The sequence below is a fragment of the Melospiza melodia genome, chromosome 3 (genome assembly GCF_035770615.1).
Source record: "Melospiza melodia melodia isolate bMelMel2 chromosome 3, bMelMel2.pri, whole genome shotgun sequence".
NCBI lineage: Eukaryota > Metazoa > Chordata > Aves > Passeriformes > Passerellidae > Melospiza > Melospiza melodia.
In genome coordinates this window covers 71,052,939-71,074,713 of record NC_086196.1, presented here as the reverse complement: position 1 = coordinate 71,074,713, position 21,775 = coordinate 71,052,939, and the positions used below count along the sequence as shown (strand labels likewise).

The following is a 21,775-nucleotide window of genomic DNA, read 5'->3' as shown; positions in this document are numbered from 1 at the left end:
CGGTCATTTCAGGGGTTTTTGGTTCTATCAATTGAAATCTGTCAAAATGCAGTGCTCTACAGCCAGTGTGGAGCAAGTCTGTGTTCCAGGCAGGATTTTCTTGTGGGATAGTCTGAAATGGTCAGGTGGACTTTTCCCCAACTTCCCAGTCACATGTCTGGTCCCATGCACTAAGCACGTGTTTTCCTTCATTCTTGTCTCTCTATCACAACCACAGGGTCTCTGTTTACAGCACAAACAAAATGCTGCTGGGGCTGTTGCCTTTGTGGAGAGGATGAGAGAAGAAGCAACATGGATAATGTTTGCTTGGTGTGGTGGCACTGGTGACTCTGTGGTGATACCCCCTAGCACATCTTGATCCCTGTTTCCATGAAATGTAGGCTGCTACACCCTTCTGAAAGCAAAGGAATCATGCCTTGGAAGAGACAAAGAAAAAAGAATGGTGCTTTGTCCTGCAGTGCCTTTATTTACAGAGTTTATCCAGGACCTCAAAGCATCACTAAACAGAAACTCAGTCCACAGTGACTTACCTTTCCCAAGGAATCAACAAGCATATTGCATTGACATTTAAGTTTTGAGGTCCTTCTATATCCCTGGTGCAGGAATGAAGCTCCCAGATCAGCTGCTGCTGGTGATGAGACGTAGATGCTTTATTAGGGATAACTTGGTTTATCTCCTTTGACACTTTTCTGATATCTCTTGATCATTAAGGTCTGGATTAAGTGGAAAAAACATTGCTTGCACAGATGTTATGTAGCTTATGCCTCAGATCTTTTATAAGAGAGTTTGGGTGCTTAATGTCTCCTAATTCAAAAAGAAAAATCAAAGTCTTGTGTACATCTTACTTCTGTCAGGTGCCAAGATGAGGGTTAGGTGAACACATTACAAAAACCTGGATATTTGAAAGTCACATTTCCAGCTGCATTTAAGGAATTGTAGATAAAACACATTAAAAAGAAAAGGGCAGTTTGGGGCTGGGTTTGCATTTCCCAAGTGGGCTGAATGGAATTAAGGTGTACTCCTCTGCAGCACTCTTAGGAAAGTAGTCATCTGTATTTTCTTTCTCATGAACTTGCATTGTGACATTTTTTGTGAAATACTGCTGTGTATCAGGATCTTGCTGTATGTTCATTGCTGGCTTTGGGAAGAAAGTGTTCTCCAGCAGCAGCACCAGCAGCTTTGTACAGGTGCTTGGCAGCAGGTATTGGAAGAGTATAGGAAAGTAAGTCTTTAGTTATTTGTCTTCCCCCTCAAAAATACTGTTTTTCATACAATTTTTATGGGTTTCCAATATTTGGTTCCCAATCCCTACTCTGGTGAAATTGTAGCTATTATTTATAATCAGTAAATGAATGGCTTTGACTCTGAGCCTGTAGCAATGCAGAAATCAAACATTCCTGTCTTTCAGCCTGATGATGCTTCACGAGAACACAACAGGCATTTCTGGGGCTCCTCAAGCTCAGGGAGGCTGCTGTGTCACTTCATGGGATAGTGGAAATACTGGAAATACTGTGGCAATTTTGAAAGACCTGTCCTAGGGACTGATGAGTTTGCCAGCCCGATGCACCCTAACCAGGGCAGCCCTTTATTTGTCCTCGTTTGCTCTTCTTCAGCACTTTTCATCTGAGGATTACGAAAAGTGGACTTCACCCTGTGAAGCTGTTACTGTAACCATTTATGGAGGGAGAATGAGACTGGGATAAATGTGACTTTCCAAAGGTTAGCTCTCATGCCAGTGGCACAAACAAGGACTTGTGCATCTGTTTCCTGACCCCATCAGGACTCTTTTGTCACACATCTTCTGTAATGAGGTGGGAGGAAACCCATTTCTACACAGGGCCTAGCACAACTTAGGTAAGCAAGGATCATGTGAATTGTTAAGTGAGGGCTTCTGCTGGTGCTGCACAGAGGGATAAATTGGTTGAGAACTTTGTGGGCTGCTTCACTAAAGACAAATAACCGTGTGAAATTTGATTTGCAGAGAAATTTTCTTCCTAGGAGAATGCAGAACCTCAGCATAAGTAGATCTGCAAGCTAATGATGTAAAAATAGCTTGGATAATAAAAATCTGGTAAATAGAGGTACAGTAGCAATTGGGATGTATGGGAGACACAAGCTAAACTGATCTGACTTTATTATGTGGAATTTATTCTCTCACAGAGCTCCCCTGGTTTAACTCAGTCAGTGCTGTGTCACCTTTAGCTGAAGCAGAATACTTTTTGTAGAATTCTAAAGTCATCTTCCTGTAAAACAACACAAAAAACTGTTCAGCTGCAAACTTAAGCTCACTCAGAACAATCCAAATTTGTTTTGAAGGACTTCAGGGATGTATTTCCTTCTGAAGATTCCCATTGTTCTGTATTTTCTTTGCCAAGTGAGTAATTAGTTGCTCCTTGATTATTGCTTATCACTTTATACTTTCTCATGGAGACAGCAAGGGACTGTGAGGCTGTTAATAGCTGTGCTCAGATCACCTTTCCTCCTCAAGCATGGTTTTATTAGCTTAAAAATAACAGTGGGAGTGAAATGCTTTTAAGTTCTTGTATTTATTGGGTTTTTTTACTGGAATCCTGAGTGCTTTCCAGTGACCACCAGAAGTGCACAGTCTCATTTTTCTTCCCTTGAATCGCTACACCCCAACAGTGTTGATCAGCGGCATCGGGCACAAGAGCCTGACCTAGGCAGTCTGGGTGTGGGATGAAGAAGAGACTTGAAGATTTTCTTTCATCCTTTCACATGTTCCTAAACATGGCAACAAGCGTGGCTCTGCAACAGATGCAATTCTTCCTGGGTCTCTAGGTAACATTTGAACCTGTGTAATGTTCGCAGCACAGCACCGTAAGTAATATTCCAGGAAATGCGCTGCCGCTTGTTAAAAAGGATAGGACCCCAGAGATGCCTTTAAATATGCCTGTAAAGTGAGAGGTGCCAGGAGAAAGATAATATGGCTGATTATAGTTATTTACCTTACATTTTCATTCGCCCTTAACTGGGTGTAATTTAGGGGCATGAAATCTCTTATTGGAAGTGTATTTGCATTAAACAGCTCTAAGCAACCATGAAAGTGCAGAAGCTGAAAAATTGACAGACTGGGTTTCTAGAATCCCAAAGTAGCATTTTTTTAATAGGCATACAAACAAATCAAATAAACATGTTTTGCTTCAACGATTTAAAGAATATGGTCTTTGGAGTAATTTGTCTCCCTTTTTTTTTTTTACCCTATCATTTCTAACCTCTTCACTGCCTATCTCTAGTTTGCAGCTCCTCCTAACAATCTGCAGCAATTTCCAACCCAGCTGTTGTGGTTGCAGTGCATTGTGCCTTTGTTTAGCTTTCCCTGAGCTATCAAATCATGCTATAAAGGGGATTACCTGGCTAGTGATGTTGTTTTTGAGGTCTGCACTTTTTAACAAATAATTGCTTCACAGTGGCTCTTCCTCACCTCCTGCTGCCAAAAAAAAAAAAAAAAAAGAATGAAGAAAAAAAAAAAAAAGCCCTCTGGAAATCAAACTTTACAGTTGGATGGAATCAAGTCTTGCTAGTAAGCACCTTTGGTTGGCTTTGTAAAAACCCCTTTGCTTCCTTTGCAAGTAATCATAACCAAGTTGAAATCAATCAAAGAGTAATTGATCTTTTCAATCAGCTGATGTATTTGTAGCAAGACTTGGATGTTCATGTGTGCTTTTAGAAAAAGACAAACATGTTTTTGCTCTACTGTGTTGGCATGTGCTAAGCTTGGGAAATTTATAATCCAGCTGTGTGCTGTTAAACAGGTATGATCTTCCACCTCTACCCCCAGCAGTAGGTCAGTTCTTTACTGGCCACTGCCTCTCCCACTAGGCAGTTTATTTAACTGATGTTTGTGAAATGTTGTGATCTTCACATGAATGGAGTTATTGAAGTGAAAAGCATTAGCAATATTTATTTCAGCAGGTTGCAGAATTAATGACTAAGGAAGGAAAACTGGTAAAACTTGCTTTTTATATGCACAATAGAGTCTTTAACAAATGTAATTAGTGTGTAAGAATGCAGACGTGTCTGAATTTATGTTACAGTACATATGCTCTGTCAGAAGTTTTCTAACAAATATATATGCTATTGAAATATATCTATAGCATTCGTTTTTTAGTATCTTTTGAGTGTTAAGTAAAAGCTAGTGTCTGTCTTGCTGTGCTCAATGCAAAAGATATATTTACTGTACTTGAGTGTCTTCAATTTTGGTTCTCATTTTGCAAACACAGTACATTTTAATTAAGGCTTGTCACTCCAGATCTAATGAACACATTTACTGTAATGTCTCCATCTTCAGGAGGTGAATTTGACTTAGAAATTGTCACAGAGGGCCTGATAATATCAGTTTAAAGATTTCTTTCTTTCCTGGGGAAGAGCAGTTTGTGTCGTTCACCCAGCTCTCACTTAGGTTGTGCTTGCCTAAAAGGTTGCAGAATGATGTTTATTGCAACATACAGACAAGGAAAGTCTCTAAAGACAAGTATGGACATTTAGCCCAGACAAATTTATGTACCTACATAAGACTGTCCTATTTTTTTCCACTTCCCCCCCCCCCTTTTTTTCTTTGACACAGTTTCAGAGGTGGTTTATTGATTATATTTGGAAAGTTAAGAAACTCCTCTCTGCAGTCATGCTTCTGTTGGCATATGAGAGGACTTTGATCAAACAAACAATGAATTGTCCAATACACACAGTAAAAAAAAAGGAAAAAAAAAACTCCTACAAGAGCTGGTTTCAATTGACCTTTTACCTGTGCCTATTTCTACTCTGGTGGGTGAGGACCATGCAGGAGGGTTGTTGTCCTCATGTGTCTCCAACTCATGTTATGGTTGATGTTAAAATTCCTGCTCTTAATGTCAAGTCTGAACCATAAGTACTTTTACTGTCATGCAAATGCCATTTTATGTTCCGCTGTTATACATGAATGTATCAAAATGTGAATTTGGAGTCTTCAGGAGAAAGAGAAATGAAGTAAAGCCCCATCATTTTTTGTTTTCACTGTTGCTGTATTTAAAACAGAGGTTTTTTTTCAGCTAGGTAAGTCAAGATTGTGTTATGGTGCTGTCTCCTGGTGTAGTGTTCTGGGGGAAAGGCTTTAGCTCCCAACCTTCTTCTTCAGCCTCTTCTATGGCATCATGCCCAAAGTGTGCTACACCAGCTTTGTTAGAAAAGGCTGAGGTTTGCATGAAGGAAGAGCCCAGTGCAGTGCTGAGTTAAAAGGGAGATGCTTGGGGGACCCCACAAGACACAGGGGTGCCCAAAAGAGCAGCCAGTGGGGGAGCAGCTGCATCATCATCCTTGGATGTCCTGGTTAGTGACTGAATTGGCAGATAATGTGTGATTCACCTGTGGTGATCCGAGGCAAACATTTGGGAAGTGCTGTTGCATCTCCTCGGTGTGTGAGGAATTGCGTCAGGGTGAGGGCAGAGCCCAGATTTTCAAACAGACCCAGGCACTGTGTGCTGGTGTCCTCATCCAGGGTCCTGCTGGAGCTCTGGGACAGCAAGAGGACCGAGGCTGCCTCACCCAAATCATGCCACAGGACTCACACATCCTTCCCTCGGCAGCCCATCCCTGCCTCAGGGATGGCACGAGCAGGCTGGTGACCAGGCTGCTCTGCCCTCTGTCTGCAAGGGGCAGGGAGCTCAGTGCTGCAAAGGGCCCTGAATGGGCCACCTGTGAGGTGGCAGGTTATGCTGGTGACAGATGCGTGCCACTGATGGGTATGTGCTTTTCTGACCTGCTTTAATTTTTCTAGCTGGGCCTTTAATTGCCAGGGAGAGGTATAGACAAATGCAATAAAAAAACCAAACAAATCAGAGCTATAGCAAGGCTCTACAAGGAAATACGTTTTACAAAGACTTTTATTCCCTAATTAATCGGGATTTTGTTGTCAGGCTAAAACAGACTAAAAATAAACAGCTGTATAGTACTTCATTAAGCTGCCTGCTTGGAGTGATTTTCCCATTGATTAGTCTCAGGGCTAATGCTGGTTCATTCCTCATTTCATTGCTAATTAACATCAGCTCTGCTCCTGACCACTTGACCGCACTCTCTCTATGAACATGTGCTGGTTTGGCAAGTAATAACTGCTCCCTCCCTCTTAAAAGGGAGAGTTAAGGTACAAAATAGCTATCAAGAGTAGATCTGTGCCTCTACTGTAAGGAGAGCAAACTGTAAAACCGTGTCGGCCCGTACGAAGGGTAATAAACGGAGTTTACAGAGCGCAGGAGTTTGATTGAGGAACTATGTAAATACAGATGATGAGCCCAGGCTGCTGTATGAATTGACAGGCTTGGCTCATCTCCTGTCAGTCGAGTTGATTCAGGCTCTTCTGGGATGCTCGTGGTGCAGATTACCTGACCCAGGGCTTAGGGCTGCTGGGTGTGAGCAGGAGGGCAGCTCTGGATGGGCAGCACTTACTTTTCCCAGTTTCCTCAATGTTCTCAGAGGTTGAATAATGAAGTACATTGGCAGTGGGTACAGAAGGAGCAGGAAACAACAGCATGGTTATAGCTTTGTCAGGCCGCTTCCATGCAAGAGGAATATAGATGGAAACAGGGGAATTGAAATACTAGAATTGGCATGGATGCCCTCTGAGGAAATATCTAACAACTTTAATGAAATTAGCAGCCTCTGTTCTGGGTGAAAAGGTCAATTTTTCCATAAAATCCAAGTAAACTGGCATTTTGGAAAACATCTACTAAATTTGGCACGGAATAAATAACGTTATCCCAAAGTCTTGGTTCAATTCCAGATAATAGCTTTTTCTTTTAATTGAATTGGATATTGCATTTCATTTTCAGAAAGTCTTTTTTTTTTTTATTCCTACATTTTGAAGCTTTCATATCTCAGAACTAATCAGAAACTCAGCCTTATACAAATCTATCAATCAGAAACAGTCAGTGAAGAGAGAGCTTGCCTGAGTGATAATCCTTTTCTACCTACTTTTGAGCAGAATCCTAATTCACTTGTTCATCAATTATATATTTTATGTATTTCCACCATTAATTTAATGGATTTAGGGGCTCAGTCTTGCAAACACTTGTGCACGTGAGTAACTTTATTCATACAAGCAGGTGCTCCTGTGAGTAAAATTAACCATGTGAGATATTTGTAGGATGAAGCTTTGCAGTAGATATATATCCAGACACATAGTAGGTATATATCCATTGGATACGTAACTTCCCTTCATTGATCTGTAGTAACAAGAAGCATTTCTTGTTGAAATGAATCACAGCCCCTCAAAATATTAGTAACTTTGCTTGATATGGTGAAAAAGAAGTCATTCCTATGTTTAAGAACATAACTACTTTGAGCCAGGAAGCACTGCCTCCTAATTAAGTGTTGCATGGTTGTTTACATCCCGTAACCTTCATGGATAGTTCTGGAGTTGGCCAGAGCAGAGGCAGAAGTGTAGGAAGTCCCATGTTATTGTCAACTGACTAAATAGAGCTAAAACCATACTGTGCTGCAGATCTTGTTGGGTCGGAAAATGGAAATGGAATTTTGATTCCTGTTCCTGATAACATGCAGCACCTCTTCTTTCTAAAATGATGCCTCTGTTTTTAACTTTTCTCATGCTACTTTCATTTCCAGTCCTGGTCAGATGCAAAGAAAAATCCCAGCAAACAAATATTTCCATTAATAATAAATAAGCCCAAGAAAAATATTTCCTTGAATGTTCTTTAACTGTAAGGAGTCTGGTTTGAAGCAGTGACTTGGTCTGTAGCTTCCTCGTGGTCGATTGGGACTTAGCTTCTTTTGCTGACATAAATTTTTTGCTCTCCTGTGGAGAGGTATTGAGAAATGGTAAAACACTTAATTCATTGCTGGCATAAAAGTCACCCCAAAGTTGTTTTCTTTCCTCACACTTGTGTAGTGAAATAAGCATATCCATAAACTTTGGCATCCATGCATTAGGAGCAAGCAGAGTTCTTCTGCCGGCAGTGTCCAAGGCGCTTGCTGGTGGTCCTGTGTTGAGGGGAGCATTCTGGGCAGCCTCACTGGCTGCATCCTGTGGGGTAGCACAGCCCCCAGGACACAGGGACAAGCTCTGGAGCACTTTTCCAGGCTTGGAGGGGATGCCAGCAGTGATGGAGAGAAGAGCAGGCAGATGAGCCAAGCAGCATGGGCAGGACTGGCCTGGAGGCTGTGCAGGGTGCCCTGGGGTATGGCAGGTTTAGCTAAACCAGTGCATCTGTGGATGGTTCCTTAGCTCTTAACAGAGAATTAAATAATGAAGGTTGGGTGTTTTCTGTTTTTGTACTTTGCCTTTTTATTCAAAGGATGCAAAAGGAGGGAACTGAGACAGCTTTAAAAACTGTATGCTTGAAATAAGATCTTAGGGAAGGCTAACTTGGATGACAGAGACTTTGTGATCCTCAACAGTGGGACTATTTAAGATGTAAACCTTTTGATAAAGTTGCCCTTTCTGGCAACTTGTTACCCTCACTATTTAAAAAGAAAATTAATCTTTGAGTTTTCAGAGTTAAAAGATACTGTGTGGGCCTCCAGTCATATGAACTGTAAGTTGGCGTATTGTATTAAATAAGATTCAGTAGCTTCTTGTGTCACTACAGGCTAGAATTTGGTGAATAAAGTACGATTAATAGCTCTTACAAACCTCTGGATGGACACCCAAAGGAGAGGAATAATACAGTTGCAGTATTACAAGTCAGCAACATATTAAACATTTTTTTTTCCTTAGGAAAGGATTTCCTGTAGAGGTCCTGAAGAAAAATAAGTTTCATTAGTTGAGCGTCGAGCAGAGATAGAGCAACAGGATTGATTGTAATAAGCCTCTCCTTTTTACTGAAATCCATTACTTTCTGAGCTATTAAGTGATGAAAGGGATTAAAAGAATAAAAAAATATAAGCGGGACTGTATTCGTAAATCTAATAAAGTTGATAACAGTAGAGCATTTTGTGAAATTTGCATGTGAATTTATAACATCCTAATCCATCGGCAGGCAGCGACGCGCTGCAGAGGGAAGGGGGTGCACTGTGCATACAGGATAAAAATGCAAGCACAGAATTTCTGGCCGAGAAGCTTTTTTTTTTTTTTCCTTGCTTTTTTTTTCCCCCCCCATATGGATATCCATATGTTTTTATCACAGATTCCATACTTTCAGTGCCAGGATCCATATGTTTAGCTTTTTCTCAAATAAGAGACTATAAAGTCATTCTTCATTATCTCTTTCTTCCTAGCTGGTGTTTTTGTAGACATAACCAAATGTGATGCTAGATGGTTGAGGCATACCCAGATAGGCTGCAGTTGGATCTCATCAGAGGTATTTAAAACCAGTACCTAGGGAGTTCAAGGGCTGGATTATCTTCTGAGTGTAATGCCCCTTGACAGTGCTTGAACAATGCAGGGGGTGCTATCATCTGATTGCAAAGTCCTGGCAGGGCTCTTCCCCTATAAAAGAGAAGCTCCTTTGGGACCAGCAATGAGAATTTTCCTCCTTTTTATTTTATTTAATTCCCAACCTGCACCTCTGCCTCTGTGCTTCTGCTGAGGGGTGTGTGGTACAGGGAGATGACATGACAGGGCTTTATTTCACTTCTGCCTTTTCTGCTTGCCCAAGGCCTGCAGCTGTAGAATTGCCGCAGAATTTAGAAGTGCTGATATAGGGAATTTGGGGTTGGCGTAAGGATGGTGTGTATCACCATCTCCTTGACACGACCCAGTCTGCTCTGTGCCAAGCAGATATCACTCACTGAGAATTGTGCCTAATAAGGTTTTATTTCTCCTTTTCTTTTTTTTTTCCCGTTTTGATGGAAATGTTAATAGAATGCTTTGTAAATATGTAAAACACATTTCAGTGTCCATGGTTAGACCTTGGAATAGGTATCAAGTAACCTTCAGGGGTAAAATCTGCATGTTGGCTTTGCAGTCAGATCCCATCTTCACTTGGACTTTCAGTCCCTCTTTGCTGGGACAGCATGTGGCAGAAAAGCAGCTGTGGTGTGTGCATTTCCATCTCTTGGGAGTTTGATTGCCTGCCAGCAGGTTCTGACTGTCCTATGGCTGTGGTATTTAATGTGCAGAAGGGGTAAGGAATACCCTGTAATTTTGAATAGAAGAAAATTAGGGTAGCCATAATTACAAGCATTACAGTACAGTTTCAAAATAAAGCCATCAGTGTGAGTATTTTATTAGTTCCTGCCTCTAGCCCCTGAAACATAACCCTGAGGTAGGCTTGGAGTTATGCTTTAACCTCTGCATTCCTGACAATAATAGAAGTTATTGTGAAAGGTTAATAACCATTGTGCGTTGGAGCTGTGGAAGAAGGTGATAGAAAGTAGAGGCAACTTCCTCCTTCATATAAACCAAGCAGTAGCATCCTGGCTTTAGAGAGGAGACAATCAGTGCCCTAAGAACCCTACTGCAGCAGCTGCATTTTGGCTGGAGTCATTATATTAATTTTCAGGCTAACCTGACTCTCATCAGAGACAAAAGCGAAACTTACTGCTGGTATCATTCAAAGGAGACATTCCTCCTTACAGGATCTTTAGAGAAACTGTAGAGGAATTTAACCTTTCTTGTGAGATTTTCTTGTGAAAATATGATCCATGTGAGGTTGACTTTGGCTTGCATTTCTGTAGAACTAACCCATCATTTTTCAATGCTGCCTTTCCTTCCCAGGATTGTGGTGGCTCTGGTGAGACTGGTGGCAGATTTGTAGGGAGTTGCCTCGTGGGTCTTGATTGGCAGTGCAGAGAGCCACTGTTCTCCTTTCAGAAACGATTCTCTTGTAAAATTGCTGTGCTTTTTTTTTTTCCTTTTCACTTCACCCAGCGTTTGAATGCCAGATTGAGCTAATTTTAAGATTCCTCAGGGCAGTGGCACTGCATTCCTTCCACTCCGCTATTCCTTACCACATTACCTCACTGCATCAGCACTCGTATCTCCTGCTGATGGCATCCAGTTTCCATTCCATTCACAGCAGCCAAGGATCATATCTCTGATCCACTTAGAAACACAATGATCTCTACCCCTGAGAATGCAAACGCTTTCTCAGTCAAATCTATTGATCTTCAGGACTCTATTTCTGGCTTTCCATTCACTCACTCCACGATTGGGATGCTGCATATTCATTCTGGGCAAAGAGTTAACTTGGCTACTAGGAACTCAGTGAAAAACACTTCTGCAGAATCCAAAGATAGACATGATCTCTTAGATATTATTATGTCTGTACAAATACTGTGCTTCTTAACTGGGCAAAACAAAAACCCTCCTAGCTGGCACAGTGACAATGACACACCTGCTCGTGCCATCATATTTTTATCCCAAGCCAGCTCACTGAACGTGCTAATGTTGAGATGGGCAAGCACGTGCTGAGTTCTGCAAGGGAGGAGGTAAACACAGAGGGTCTCCAGGCTAGAGAAGGATTTGCAGTCTAAAAGGAAAGGATGAGACCAACAGGCAAGGACATTGAGTATGAAGAAGGACCTAGTTTGACAAACAGGCAAAATGAGTGAAAGCACTTTAAAGAAAAACATTTTTCTGAAGAGCATTGCTGTCAGGGAACTTAGCCCTTCAGGGTTTGACTCTGGGCTCTCTCAGAAGTATGGTTATAAAGAAAAGCACAGATATGCGGGGTGAGTATTTCAGCATCTCCTTTTAGATTATGTACTGAAACAGGCCTCTCCTGGAGGTGAGCCCAGTGTGTGCTTCAGACAGTCCTCAGGAAGCCACTTCTTCCATCACCAACAGCACAGGCTAGAGAACAAATATACCTGCAAATAGACCTAACTTTGACTTTGTTGGTGTTCAGGTGTTCACTATCACCTCTGAATAGGATTTTGCTTCTTAAAATATGGTATTTTTAAGGATTTTCAGGTATTGCTCACCATTGACCTTGAACCCATATTTAAAAGAAATCTAGGGACCGTGATGTTGAGTGAGCTATGCCTGAGTTAATTTAATTATCAAGACCTTAGACAATCTTGAAAATATTACCTGTAATTCATATCTTCTGGGTTCCAGCTGAGTGCCCTGTTTTCTCTACTTGTACATGACAAATGAATCCACTTTTTCTGTGTGGGTTTTTGTTGTTTGTTTTTTTTTTTGTTGTTGTTTTTTTTTTTTTTTTGTGATTTGGTTTTTTGGTTTGGGGTTTTTTTATTTTTGTTTTTATTTTGTTTTTGGTTTTTTTTTTGTTTTGTTTTTTTTTTTTTAATACAGATATTAGGTTACTGCTTGGTCTAAGAGAAGACTTTCATTATTCAACACTTACACTGCCGGGGGCGCAGCAGCTAACCTGGTTTGGTCTTGATTGTGTCGCTCTAGCTAAGCAGTTTCTCGCAACTCATGGTGCTCAGTCTAAAAACTGACACCATATAGCTAAGTCAGGCAGGAATGGAAAGGGTCCCAGGTGAAATAATTATGGGGTTGATTATTGTGATTATGTATAATTATAACCTTTCTTAGTATATCACTAAGAGTACTGAAGTATGAAAAAATTTGACTTGTGAAGGAGTATTAAAATTTAACACAGAAACTTACTCTGAACCTAGGTATTGGGTCCTCATGTGCAGGAACTGATTCACTGTAGTTGGTAGTGAACTGCCTTACTTCATTTTCTCCTCTACCCACCAAAGTTTTCTCCTCTTCTCTTGTGAGCTTTGCTTTTACAAAGCTGGGGAATAACTAGTGCACTTCCTTGTAACTTGCCCATGTAGCCATTTCCTCTCACTGTTCAGCATGTTTGTCAGTATATCTGAATTTCAGCTGAGGGAAGGACAGGGCATTTTTATTTCTCCTCAAAAACCACAGGAATAATAGTATAAAAATATGAACACTGAAATGAATATGTAATGTGATATAATATCCTTGTCTGGACATTTCATTGCCTTTACAGGAAGATTTTTATTTGATATTCTAAAACTCCGGTGACATAACAGTATATGGATGATCTGTCCCTGCTTACAGACATGAAATAGGTCTGCATGCGTGCATACATGCAAGGGAAAGCTTCCTCTCTCTTCATCTTTCCAGCAGGTACAAACCATTGATTGTCTTTGATTCCTCCAGAAACTGGGGGAGCGAGCAGGCATTTAGTAGGAAAAGCCAAGAGCTGCTTGCCCAAGGCTTTGATGAATCCAGTCCTCTTGACCCTAAATCCTGTACCTGAGCTGCCTTCTCCTAGAAAATGATACAGATTGTAATTCTTTGGCATGAAATAAGAAAGACCAATTGCTTTGAAGATTTTATTACTTTGTTTTTCAGTTCTTTCTCCTAGTACACTGTTTGCTAAATACTTTTCCCTCTGGAAGAAAAGAATGTTGAACTCGTTTCCATCTCCATCCCTTATCTCCACCTACACGTCTGTGCACGAGGCACCCCTAGGTCTTGCTAGAAAAGTGTCTTCACTGGAAGGTTATCATGATGTGCTCACCAACAAAAACACTTCTGTACCAGTTTGGGCAGTAGATTTAGAAGATTTCAAGTCTCCCTCTTCTTGCCCTTTCCCAGTTCCAAATAAGGAACTTCAGAGGGCGAGCGTGCCACTGCTGGTAGACATGCAGCTACTGTTATATTGTGGGGTTTTGGTTTGTTTTTTTGCCAGCTACTTGACATTGTTTTACAGCTGGACTGTGCAGCTATTTCCAAAAGGCTCAGCTAATTCTGTTGTCCTTTTTTATCAAGGAAATTCTTGAGAAACCACAATAAAGCAGCTGTAACCCTGGCAATGCTTACAACTGTGGCCAAAAATAGAAATCAGTGCTTCATGCGTTTTCTTAATGAGGGTATAGGGGTTTTTTTCAGTGTGGTCCTTGACACCTTGCCAAGTTAGGGCTTGGCTTTAAATGTTTAGTGCAAGCTTTATAAATAGCCCTGGGTAGAGGGGGCATTTCTTTTCCCAGTATCTTGCTCCCTCTCAGGGCTGGGGCTGCTGGGGGCAGCTGTGCTCCTGGGGCACGGCTGAGTGTCTGCAGTGAGCCCTTTAGGCCACAGTTGCCAAATACTTTGCAGGAGGTGCCGATCACCTTGGATTCCTCTGTGCTCAGAGGGGGAAGCTCAGCATCTTGCAGAATTAGGTCTGTAAGCTGTTGTTATTAATAACTGCCTTCATGGTCGTTTTGCTTACAGACAGGATTTATTTGGCTTTTGACTATCAGTGAAAGTGTCCCTATAACTGGATTTTTATGCTCTCTCTGTGCAAATAGAAAACCATGGTTTGTTTGCCAACACAAATAAGAATTTACAAATGTTGAGGGTTTTTTTCCTGTGGTGCATAACATGGCTAGTTAATGGGTATGAAATGGCTGGATGCAGGGATTTTGTAATGTTCTCACAGGCAGAAGAGAGAAAGATGAGGAAAGATGAATTAAAACTTGGGGAAAGTTCAGTCAACAAACTAAGAAGTGCAGACATACTGATTTATAAAGAGACTATAACTTTTAAACATGTACTTTCAATCTGAAGGACCGCAGTAGGGATTTAAAATATGACCATTTAATTTTTAAAAATTACATAAATTAAGTGAACAGCCCATTAATGGGATGCCATCAGGATCACATGGCCAATTCAGTTCAAGTTATATTATCTTGCTGGCCGGATTTGAATAAGAATTAAGAAATTACTATTCAAAGTAGTATGGGACATTGATCCTCATTCACAATGAAATTCGTCACCATAACTACCTGGAATTCCACTGCTTTCACAGAGGTATTCCACTGAATCTTCTTTATGGAGCAGCTAGAAGGGAATTGTATTAGTCGGTGGAAAAAAGCTGCTAATTAGTTGTTCGGCCTTCAGTAAGTCCTGTCCTGCTGGGGGTTTGGGGATGAGCAGGGAATGAACGGGAAGCCAGATCCCACAGACACCGAGCTCCTCCAGCTGGTCCATCCCTTGGCCAAAGGTCCATCTTGTGGATTATTTACCTGCTGGTCCAGCTGGCCCATCCCTTGGCTAAAAGTCCATCTCATGGATTATTTACCTGCCCCACCGAGAGCACCTTGCCCCTTACTCACAACTGGTGCTTCATATTTGAGCTTGGCAAATTGAAGTGTGAGGTTGAGTTAACCAAGCTGAGGGATGTCCTCTGTGGATGAATTGTTCCAAGTGCAGTATCTTCCAGAGTCTCTGTTAACAACAAAATTCACCATTTCATGCAGCTGTCTGGTTCCTTTTCACAATTTTTCACCATTTGAAAACACCTAAAACACTACCTTAGTTCAGTGCTACACTGTGTCAGGAATAGGTAAAGAGTAAAACAAAAAGCTGCTACAAATGGTCAAGCAACTTGTGCTACACTTTAAACAAACAAAGTATTATTAATGTCAACTGCATTGTTTAGTTTATAAATATTAATTTTGCTTTTTTTCTTGACTTCACTGCAGTGCATTTCAAGTCTAATTTCTGTGATAATTAAAATGGGAATATGAGAATCTTTGCACCACTTTTTTTTCTTGCTCCAGTTTAATTCCATTGACTTGTTGCTAATTTACACTGGCATAAATGTGAGACTACTGGGCTCAGCAGTTCAGCACGTTGAGATCAAAACCTTTTAAAACCTTTCACTGACAGAGAACTCTTGAAATGGCAGATGCTGAGTATTTGCATTGTTAATGGCTTTAAAAATGTGATAGTTGTATATAAATACTAAAAGAGAAGTTATACATCCACACATCAACTGAAATTAGCATTCTGAAATTTGCAATCCACCAAAAGAATGGCAGTAGATGGCCATGAATATTTGTGTTACTCACTGTTACCTGAAGATTCGTGGTCTGGAACCTGCATCTGATGCAACACAGATGTGTTCCCTTGCAAATACTTCAAGTCTTTTCTGCACCTGGGATCTCCTAAGGTCACAAATTACGATCATAGGCACTTTCCCTCTGTTTTGCTTATAATGAGTTTGTACCAGCAGTCCATTTTAAATAATCACAAACAAAACATGAAGAGTATCTGTGTAATGAAGTTAAGCAATCTACCACTCACTAATGGTTGCCTACATATTTAGGCAAGAAATAAAACCACACTTTTTTCTGTTTTTTTTTTTTACCATTCTGTAGCATTCTTGCATATCTCTTCATTGCCAGCATCTTACTGGAAACATAATGGGAAAGGGACTTCTCACAGGTTTTACAGCTGTGGCTAAACGCAGAAGAGCCTAATAGGAAAGACTAGGCTAGTAAGGTTTGAAGTCACATTTGTAGTCCCAGTTGAATCAGAGGCACTTGTGGAGAAGCAGCTGGTGATGATCTGAATTTGACCAAAATTCTAAACATTTGATTTAGCTTAAGTGCCCCTTTTCTTCAAAACACAATATTGAACTTTATTTTAGAAAATGACTTGGTATCAGTTTTTTAATTTTGACATTACATTCCAAGCCAGCAGCAGGTAGTAGATGAAGATGCCAGTGGGGCTGTGCTCTGTTTTCTTCAGATGACAGGGAGAGAGGAAATTTGTACACTGAAAGTTCAGAGTTTGCTGGTGTAGCATAAACTACAGCCAAAGACTTAAAAAACAAACTTAGATTACTCATCTCTTTTGAAATCACTTGAGCTGTAAACATGAGGTTGAATGTTATTCAATGAGGGTCTGCAGTACAGTGAATTTCCAAATCTCATGTTTGCCATACACTGGTGGTGTTATATGACTTCAGTGATGGGATGCTGATTTGGAAAACCAGGTGAAAATTCTCAAGAAAGAAGCAAATCAAAGATGATAAAGTGGGATCTCACTGTGACCACAAGATACAAATGTGTTTTGTGTGACTGTAAAGGTTAACTGAAAAACCTTAAATGCCTCATGAGCTGGTCATCTATAAGCAGCCTGAGTTTTGTTGTATTTTTTTTTAAGGTTTTACTTGAGGATGTCCAAGAAGTGTTATTGTGTGCAGTGTGATAGTAATTAGACACTTCTGTCCCTTTTGTTCTAAGCAAAAAGCTGGTATGTATCAAAATGACAGATATACCAAAGGAGTTTCTACCAAATAGTGACTTAGCTGAGACTGATTTTTCAAGGGAGGTTTTTTTTTTTTTTTTTGAAATCCCTATACTTTGCTGCTCTGTTGTTTCTTTAAAGATTTGGAATTTGAATGGTCTCAACATGTCTATGGCTTTTTTGCTCATCTGGCCAAAGAAAAGAAACTCAGGGTTTTGTGTGGCTAAATGGCAATTAACCAGCAAAATTTGGAGCTTATTTGTTGCAGGATCAACAAAATCCATTTTACTTTAAAAATAGAAACACCTAAAACTAAAATTGTAAAAAAAAAAAAAAACAAAAAAAAACACCCAAAAAGGGGACAAATTACTTCAGGCAGGTGTGTGTTGAGAGATTATACAAACAAGTTATTTAAAAGCTGGCTGGCAAGCCATCTACCTATGGGTCAGACCATTTGCTAATGGTATTCTCCTTACCAACCTCTCATTTTAGCTTTGCCTGTCTAAGGGAAATGAGGCTATGTGACACCAGGATGGAAAACTTGCATAGTCCCCCGGTTTACAAGTTTTCTGTTGCTTATGGATCAAGGGAATATTTGCCCTCAAAATGAGTACTTAAGCAAATTGTGTGGTTTGGGTATTTTTGTTTTGCTTTTGTGGTTTGTGGGTTTTTTAAAATTCCTTTGGAAACACAGAGACGCGATTTGTGTGTAAGACTCATGTTCATACAATGGCCATTTGATCAGAGACCCTGTTGCAGTGCTGTCCTTTGAAAAATGTGTTGTAAGTGGCTCTGGTTTTTTGTTTTCCATTTACTGCCAACCTGTGTTGGATCACATAGCTCTGGAGGAAAAAAACCCATAAATTTTAATTCAGACTTTGCTTGGCATTTAAACCTCTTCTGTTTGGACTTTCAGTTTGAATCAGTCCTTAGACATGTGCTTGGGCTGAGCTTGGTCAGGTGGGTGCACAAGGCTGTGCTCATCTTCAAAGTTTCTCAGCAGAAGCTGAGGCAAATGTTGCCTAAACTCATAGGGCTCTCTTGCAATGGTTTTGGCTGGGAGGGAATCTGTGCCACAGGGATCCTTGACCCTCCTTCCCAACTTACATCTCATTTGCTTAGGTGTAGAAGATTTGCTGCTGGGCCCCCCTTTGCTGCCCAGTGAGGCTGTGGCAGGGCTCACTGGTGGTGGGTGGGGTGTCACTGCAGGGGGAAGGAAGGGCCTGGAGTGACAGAGAGATGGTGCCTTTCCTCTGCAGGGGCCACATTAATGCAGCAGTGTGGCCCCAGCTGTTCTTTTTAAACAGCTTTATTTGTATTTTTTTTTCCTCCCGTGGAGTAAGCTGCCCAGATTTGCAGTTTATAAAACTGGGACAGCGTAGCAGGGGATAGGGCTGTCCACGCACCATCTTCAGGGGATAATAATATCTGTCAGGGAATGGCTGTGATGACAACTGCAGAGAAAGGTGAATTGCTGTGTGCATGTGCCCACGCACTAAACAGTTCCCTTTGAGACAGAAGGAAGGGGAAGCCTCCCAAACTGGGTGCTGCCTGGTGCTGAACTCTGGACAATGTGCTCCTGTAAACTCTTCACCTCAGTATTGTTTACAGAGAAGCAGAGCTGCAAGAATTGGTTTAAATAAATAAACAGCACTCACAAGGATCCTTTCAAGCTCCAGGTTTGCAGCTAGAAGTAAAATATTGTGGATAACAAAAAGAAATTGCTCTCCTGCGAGCAGTGTTTTTCTTCTTGCTCAGTGGCTCTCTCTTTGTACCAGGCACCCAAGCGCGACTCCTCCCATTTCTTCATTTCTCTGTCCCTGCTGGTCCCACAGAGCTGGGGTTAGCTGGTGCTGGGGGCACGCTTCAGGGGCTGCCTGTTTGGATGTGGCTCTCCCCAAGGGAGTGGATTAGTGGGGTGAAGTGAGAGAGGGCAGAGCTGTGGTACTGTGGGTGTTTGAGGGTTTGTTAATGTAGCTGTTGGATGGGCAGTGACTGCTGTACAAAACCTTTTGCTGGTTTGTACCCTCACCAGGGGCTTTCAGAGAGAAAGGGGTTTTTTTCCCCTGTATATTTTTAAGTGATGTATAGGGAAATATTGAAAAAAAAACCCCAAACACAATTTGAAACAATCTTTGTTCCTTGTGTTCTGTTGAGGCCTTGGGGGCAAAGAAGAGCAAATATTCCCAAGCCTACTTAGCTGTGTGAGTACAAGTGTCTTTAGAAACCCACAGGTTCAACATAACCCTGTTTACTTGTTGCTCACGGGATGGCTGATGCTCTCTTCCCCTACCTGTTTTGCAGTGTTCCCATGGGCATTCAAAGTAAGAATTGCAAACTTGTGCCGATAGAAAGGAAGACTGGATTGCCTGGGGAAGACTATAACAGCATAGCTGTCAGTTTTTCACATTTCCTCAGTCTTTAAAATTGTGAGTTTGGTCCTGTGTCTTTCTTCTGCAGAAGTGGTGTATGCATGTGTGCATCATACATACATGTATTCTTCTCTGGCAGCCACGCAGACCTGAATACTTGGCTTTCAAAGTGCTTTCCAGTCTCTGAACTGCAGCAGAGATGCCTAATACTGTTATTCTATTTGGTCACTATTACTGGGTACTACCACATATCCCCGGTGCTCTTACAAACCAAGCCATTTGGATTTTTCCATCACAATTGATGTTTTAAATAGTCAATACAGAAAAATCTCAGCTGTGATATAACTTGGAGAGTGTCGCTAGGAGTTAGATGACTTAATCAGTATGTTTTAAACAAATCTTTGAAAGAAGATAGACGAGGCACAAGAAATTAGAGAGTCAGGAATATATTTTTCTTTTAATATGGTGTTAGGACCAAATTTAAATGAGGAAAAACTGGGACTGTAAGTCATGTTTTTACAGAAGACACTGAACTGATAAAAGCAGGAGGAAGATTGTATTTGTTAAAAGCCTTTGGTATCTTGAAAGTGATATACATCATTCCATTTCTCAGCTTTCACTCCTGTCTAAACAATTTAAAGACAAAAACGAGACCATCTATTTTGTGTATACATGTGGTTATCTATTTAGCCATACACATCAGAGTGTGCACATCTGTATATACCCCATAGGGCTGCTTTTAGAATGCTTCTCAGTGATTTTTTTCCCCCTGAACTCCTGGATTTCAGTGTTTTACCCCCTACTTTAAAAAAACCAAGAGATTAAGCAGGACCCATTATTTTGACATCAAATGCAAGCCCTAAACCGTTGCTAGGATACAGGATGTGGCACTACAATATTGCTGTGGTGTAGGGTTATATTGTCTTAAGTGTGGGGAGCAGGCCATATTATAAATCTCAGTGAGTTGATAGAAGAGATAACGATTGCTGCTCTTACTCTGTAATTAAAAGGAAGGGAATGTGTACAGAACAATTTGGTCATATACTCCTTTTTTATTTGGACAGTAAGTGAAGCACTATCAATAAGCAATTTCATTACAGTCTGTATGGGTTTTGTCTACTTTCATTTTCTATCTGCATTAATTTAGAGTAACTCTTTGGGTTTGTTATTGATTGACACCAGGGTAGGCAATGCTAAAATTCATCTTTGATGTCAGACCTGTTAATTTTCTCCCTTTATTTTTCTTTTGTGAAGAAATTAATAGAAACTTAGCTTCTGATTTTAGCAGTACTAATTCAGGTCTGCTTTCTTACACTTTCTGTGGGGCTCAAATAAGCTGCAAAGTTGGAATGTTGTGGGCAAAATAGTGGGTTTTTTGTAGACTTGAGGGGGTCATATAATTGTTTGGGATGTCACATCTAAATTGGCTCAGGCACAGTGTCTAAGTGAGCCAAATGTAGTGCCTGTGTGACCATGCAAAAGAGAAGCGGATGTTTTCATTACTTGTAATTTGTTTTGTCTCTTTAAGATGGAAAAAAAAAACAAAAACAAATCACAAACATACAAAATGCCCCCATGCCTCTCCAAATGCAGCAAAACAGAGATTCCTTTCTTTTATTGTGTCTTTTAAGTGCAAGTGAGTTGTGTTGAGGAATGGCAGTGGTTGACATGCAGCCCCTGCACGCAGTTGGCACTCACAGAGCAGCTGGCTGATGCAGAGTGAAAGCCTGCACTCTGCTGTAGAGCTGGAGTCTCTAGCACTGAGGAGAAATAAAGACCTCTGCCTGCACGGGTGGCACCCAGGGGCAGCTGCAGGTGGAATGTGAACACAGCCACCCCCTGGACAGGCTGTCCACTAAGTGCACAGGGTGCCAGATAAGCGCAGCAGCCTCCTCACCCATGAAAATTGGGGATTTTCGTAGGTGAGGATGCTGCCAGTGACTCTTGGCTTCCTCACTACTGGAGACAGATCATAGGCTGTGCTCCACGGGTCTCAACCCAGATACAAAAAGACTTTTCAATGCACTTAATGCAAGTGTGTTTGTCCTTATCACAAATGCCATTCTAGGGGACAGGACAGCTGATACCTCAGAAAAGTTAAGTTGGGGATGGAAGAATTGTAAATGTGTTTATTGGGGCCCAAATAACATGTGTTTGGATGGAGCACAACTGTGGGCCAAACTGGTGCTAGAAAACAGGTTACTGCCTTCTAGAGAGGTGATGTGAGCTTTCCCACTCTTGAAATGGGTGCAGTGAGTGCAGTTCTGGGGGTGGTGAGGCTGTGCTGAAACCACTGGTCAGAGCAGAGGGCAGCACTAGCTCAGAGCAGCAGAGCTGCTTCCATCAGGTTCTCTGCCCTTGCTCCTGCAGCCACTGAGGTGCATCCTCTTTGGGAAGCACAACAGGTGTGAGAGGCAAGGACCACGTGCTCCATGCTTCTGTAGCCCAACCTGCCAGTTAATGGCTGATGCTGTTCCATAGCCAG

The 21,775-nt window shown here is 41.2% G+C and overlaps 1 protein-coding gene across 30 annotated transcripts in view; it reads left to right on the top strand.

Annotated features, from left to right (window-relative positions):
* Positions 1 to 21,775, top strand: part of ESRRG (estrogen related receptor gamma) — a 390,326-nt gene that overhangs the window by 122,809 nt on the left and 245,742 nt on the right. Inside the window, exon 1 of one of the 30 annotated variants that reach the window (XM_063152187.1) lies at positions 19,277 to 19,347. The exons of the other annotated variants lie outside the window; for them this stretch is intronic. The gene's annotated coding sequence lies outside the window, so the exon portion shown is untranslated. Of the gene's footprint in view, positions 1 to 19,276; positions 19,348 to 21,775 lie in introns of those variants that run through there. 30 annotated transcript variants of the gene reach the window in all.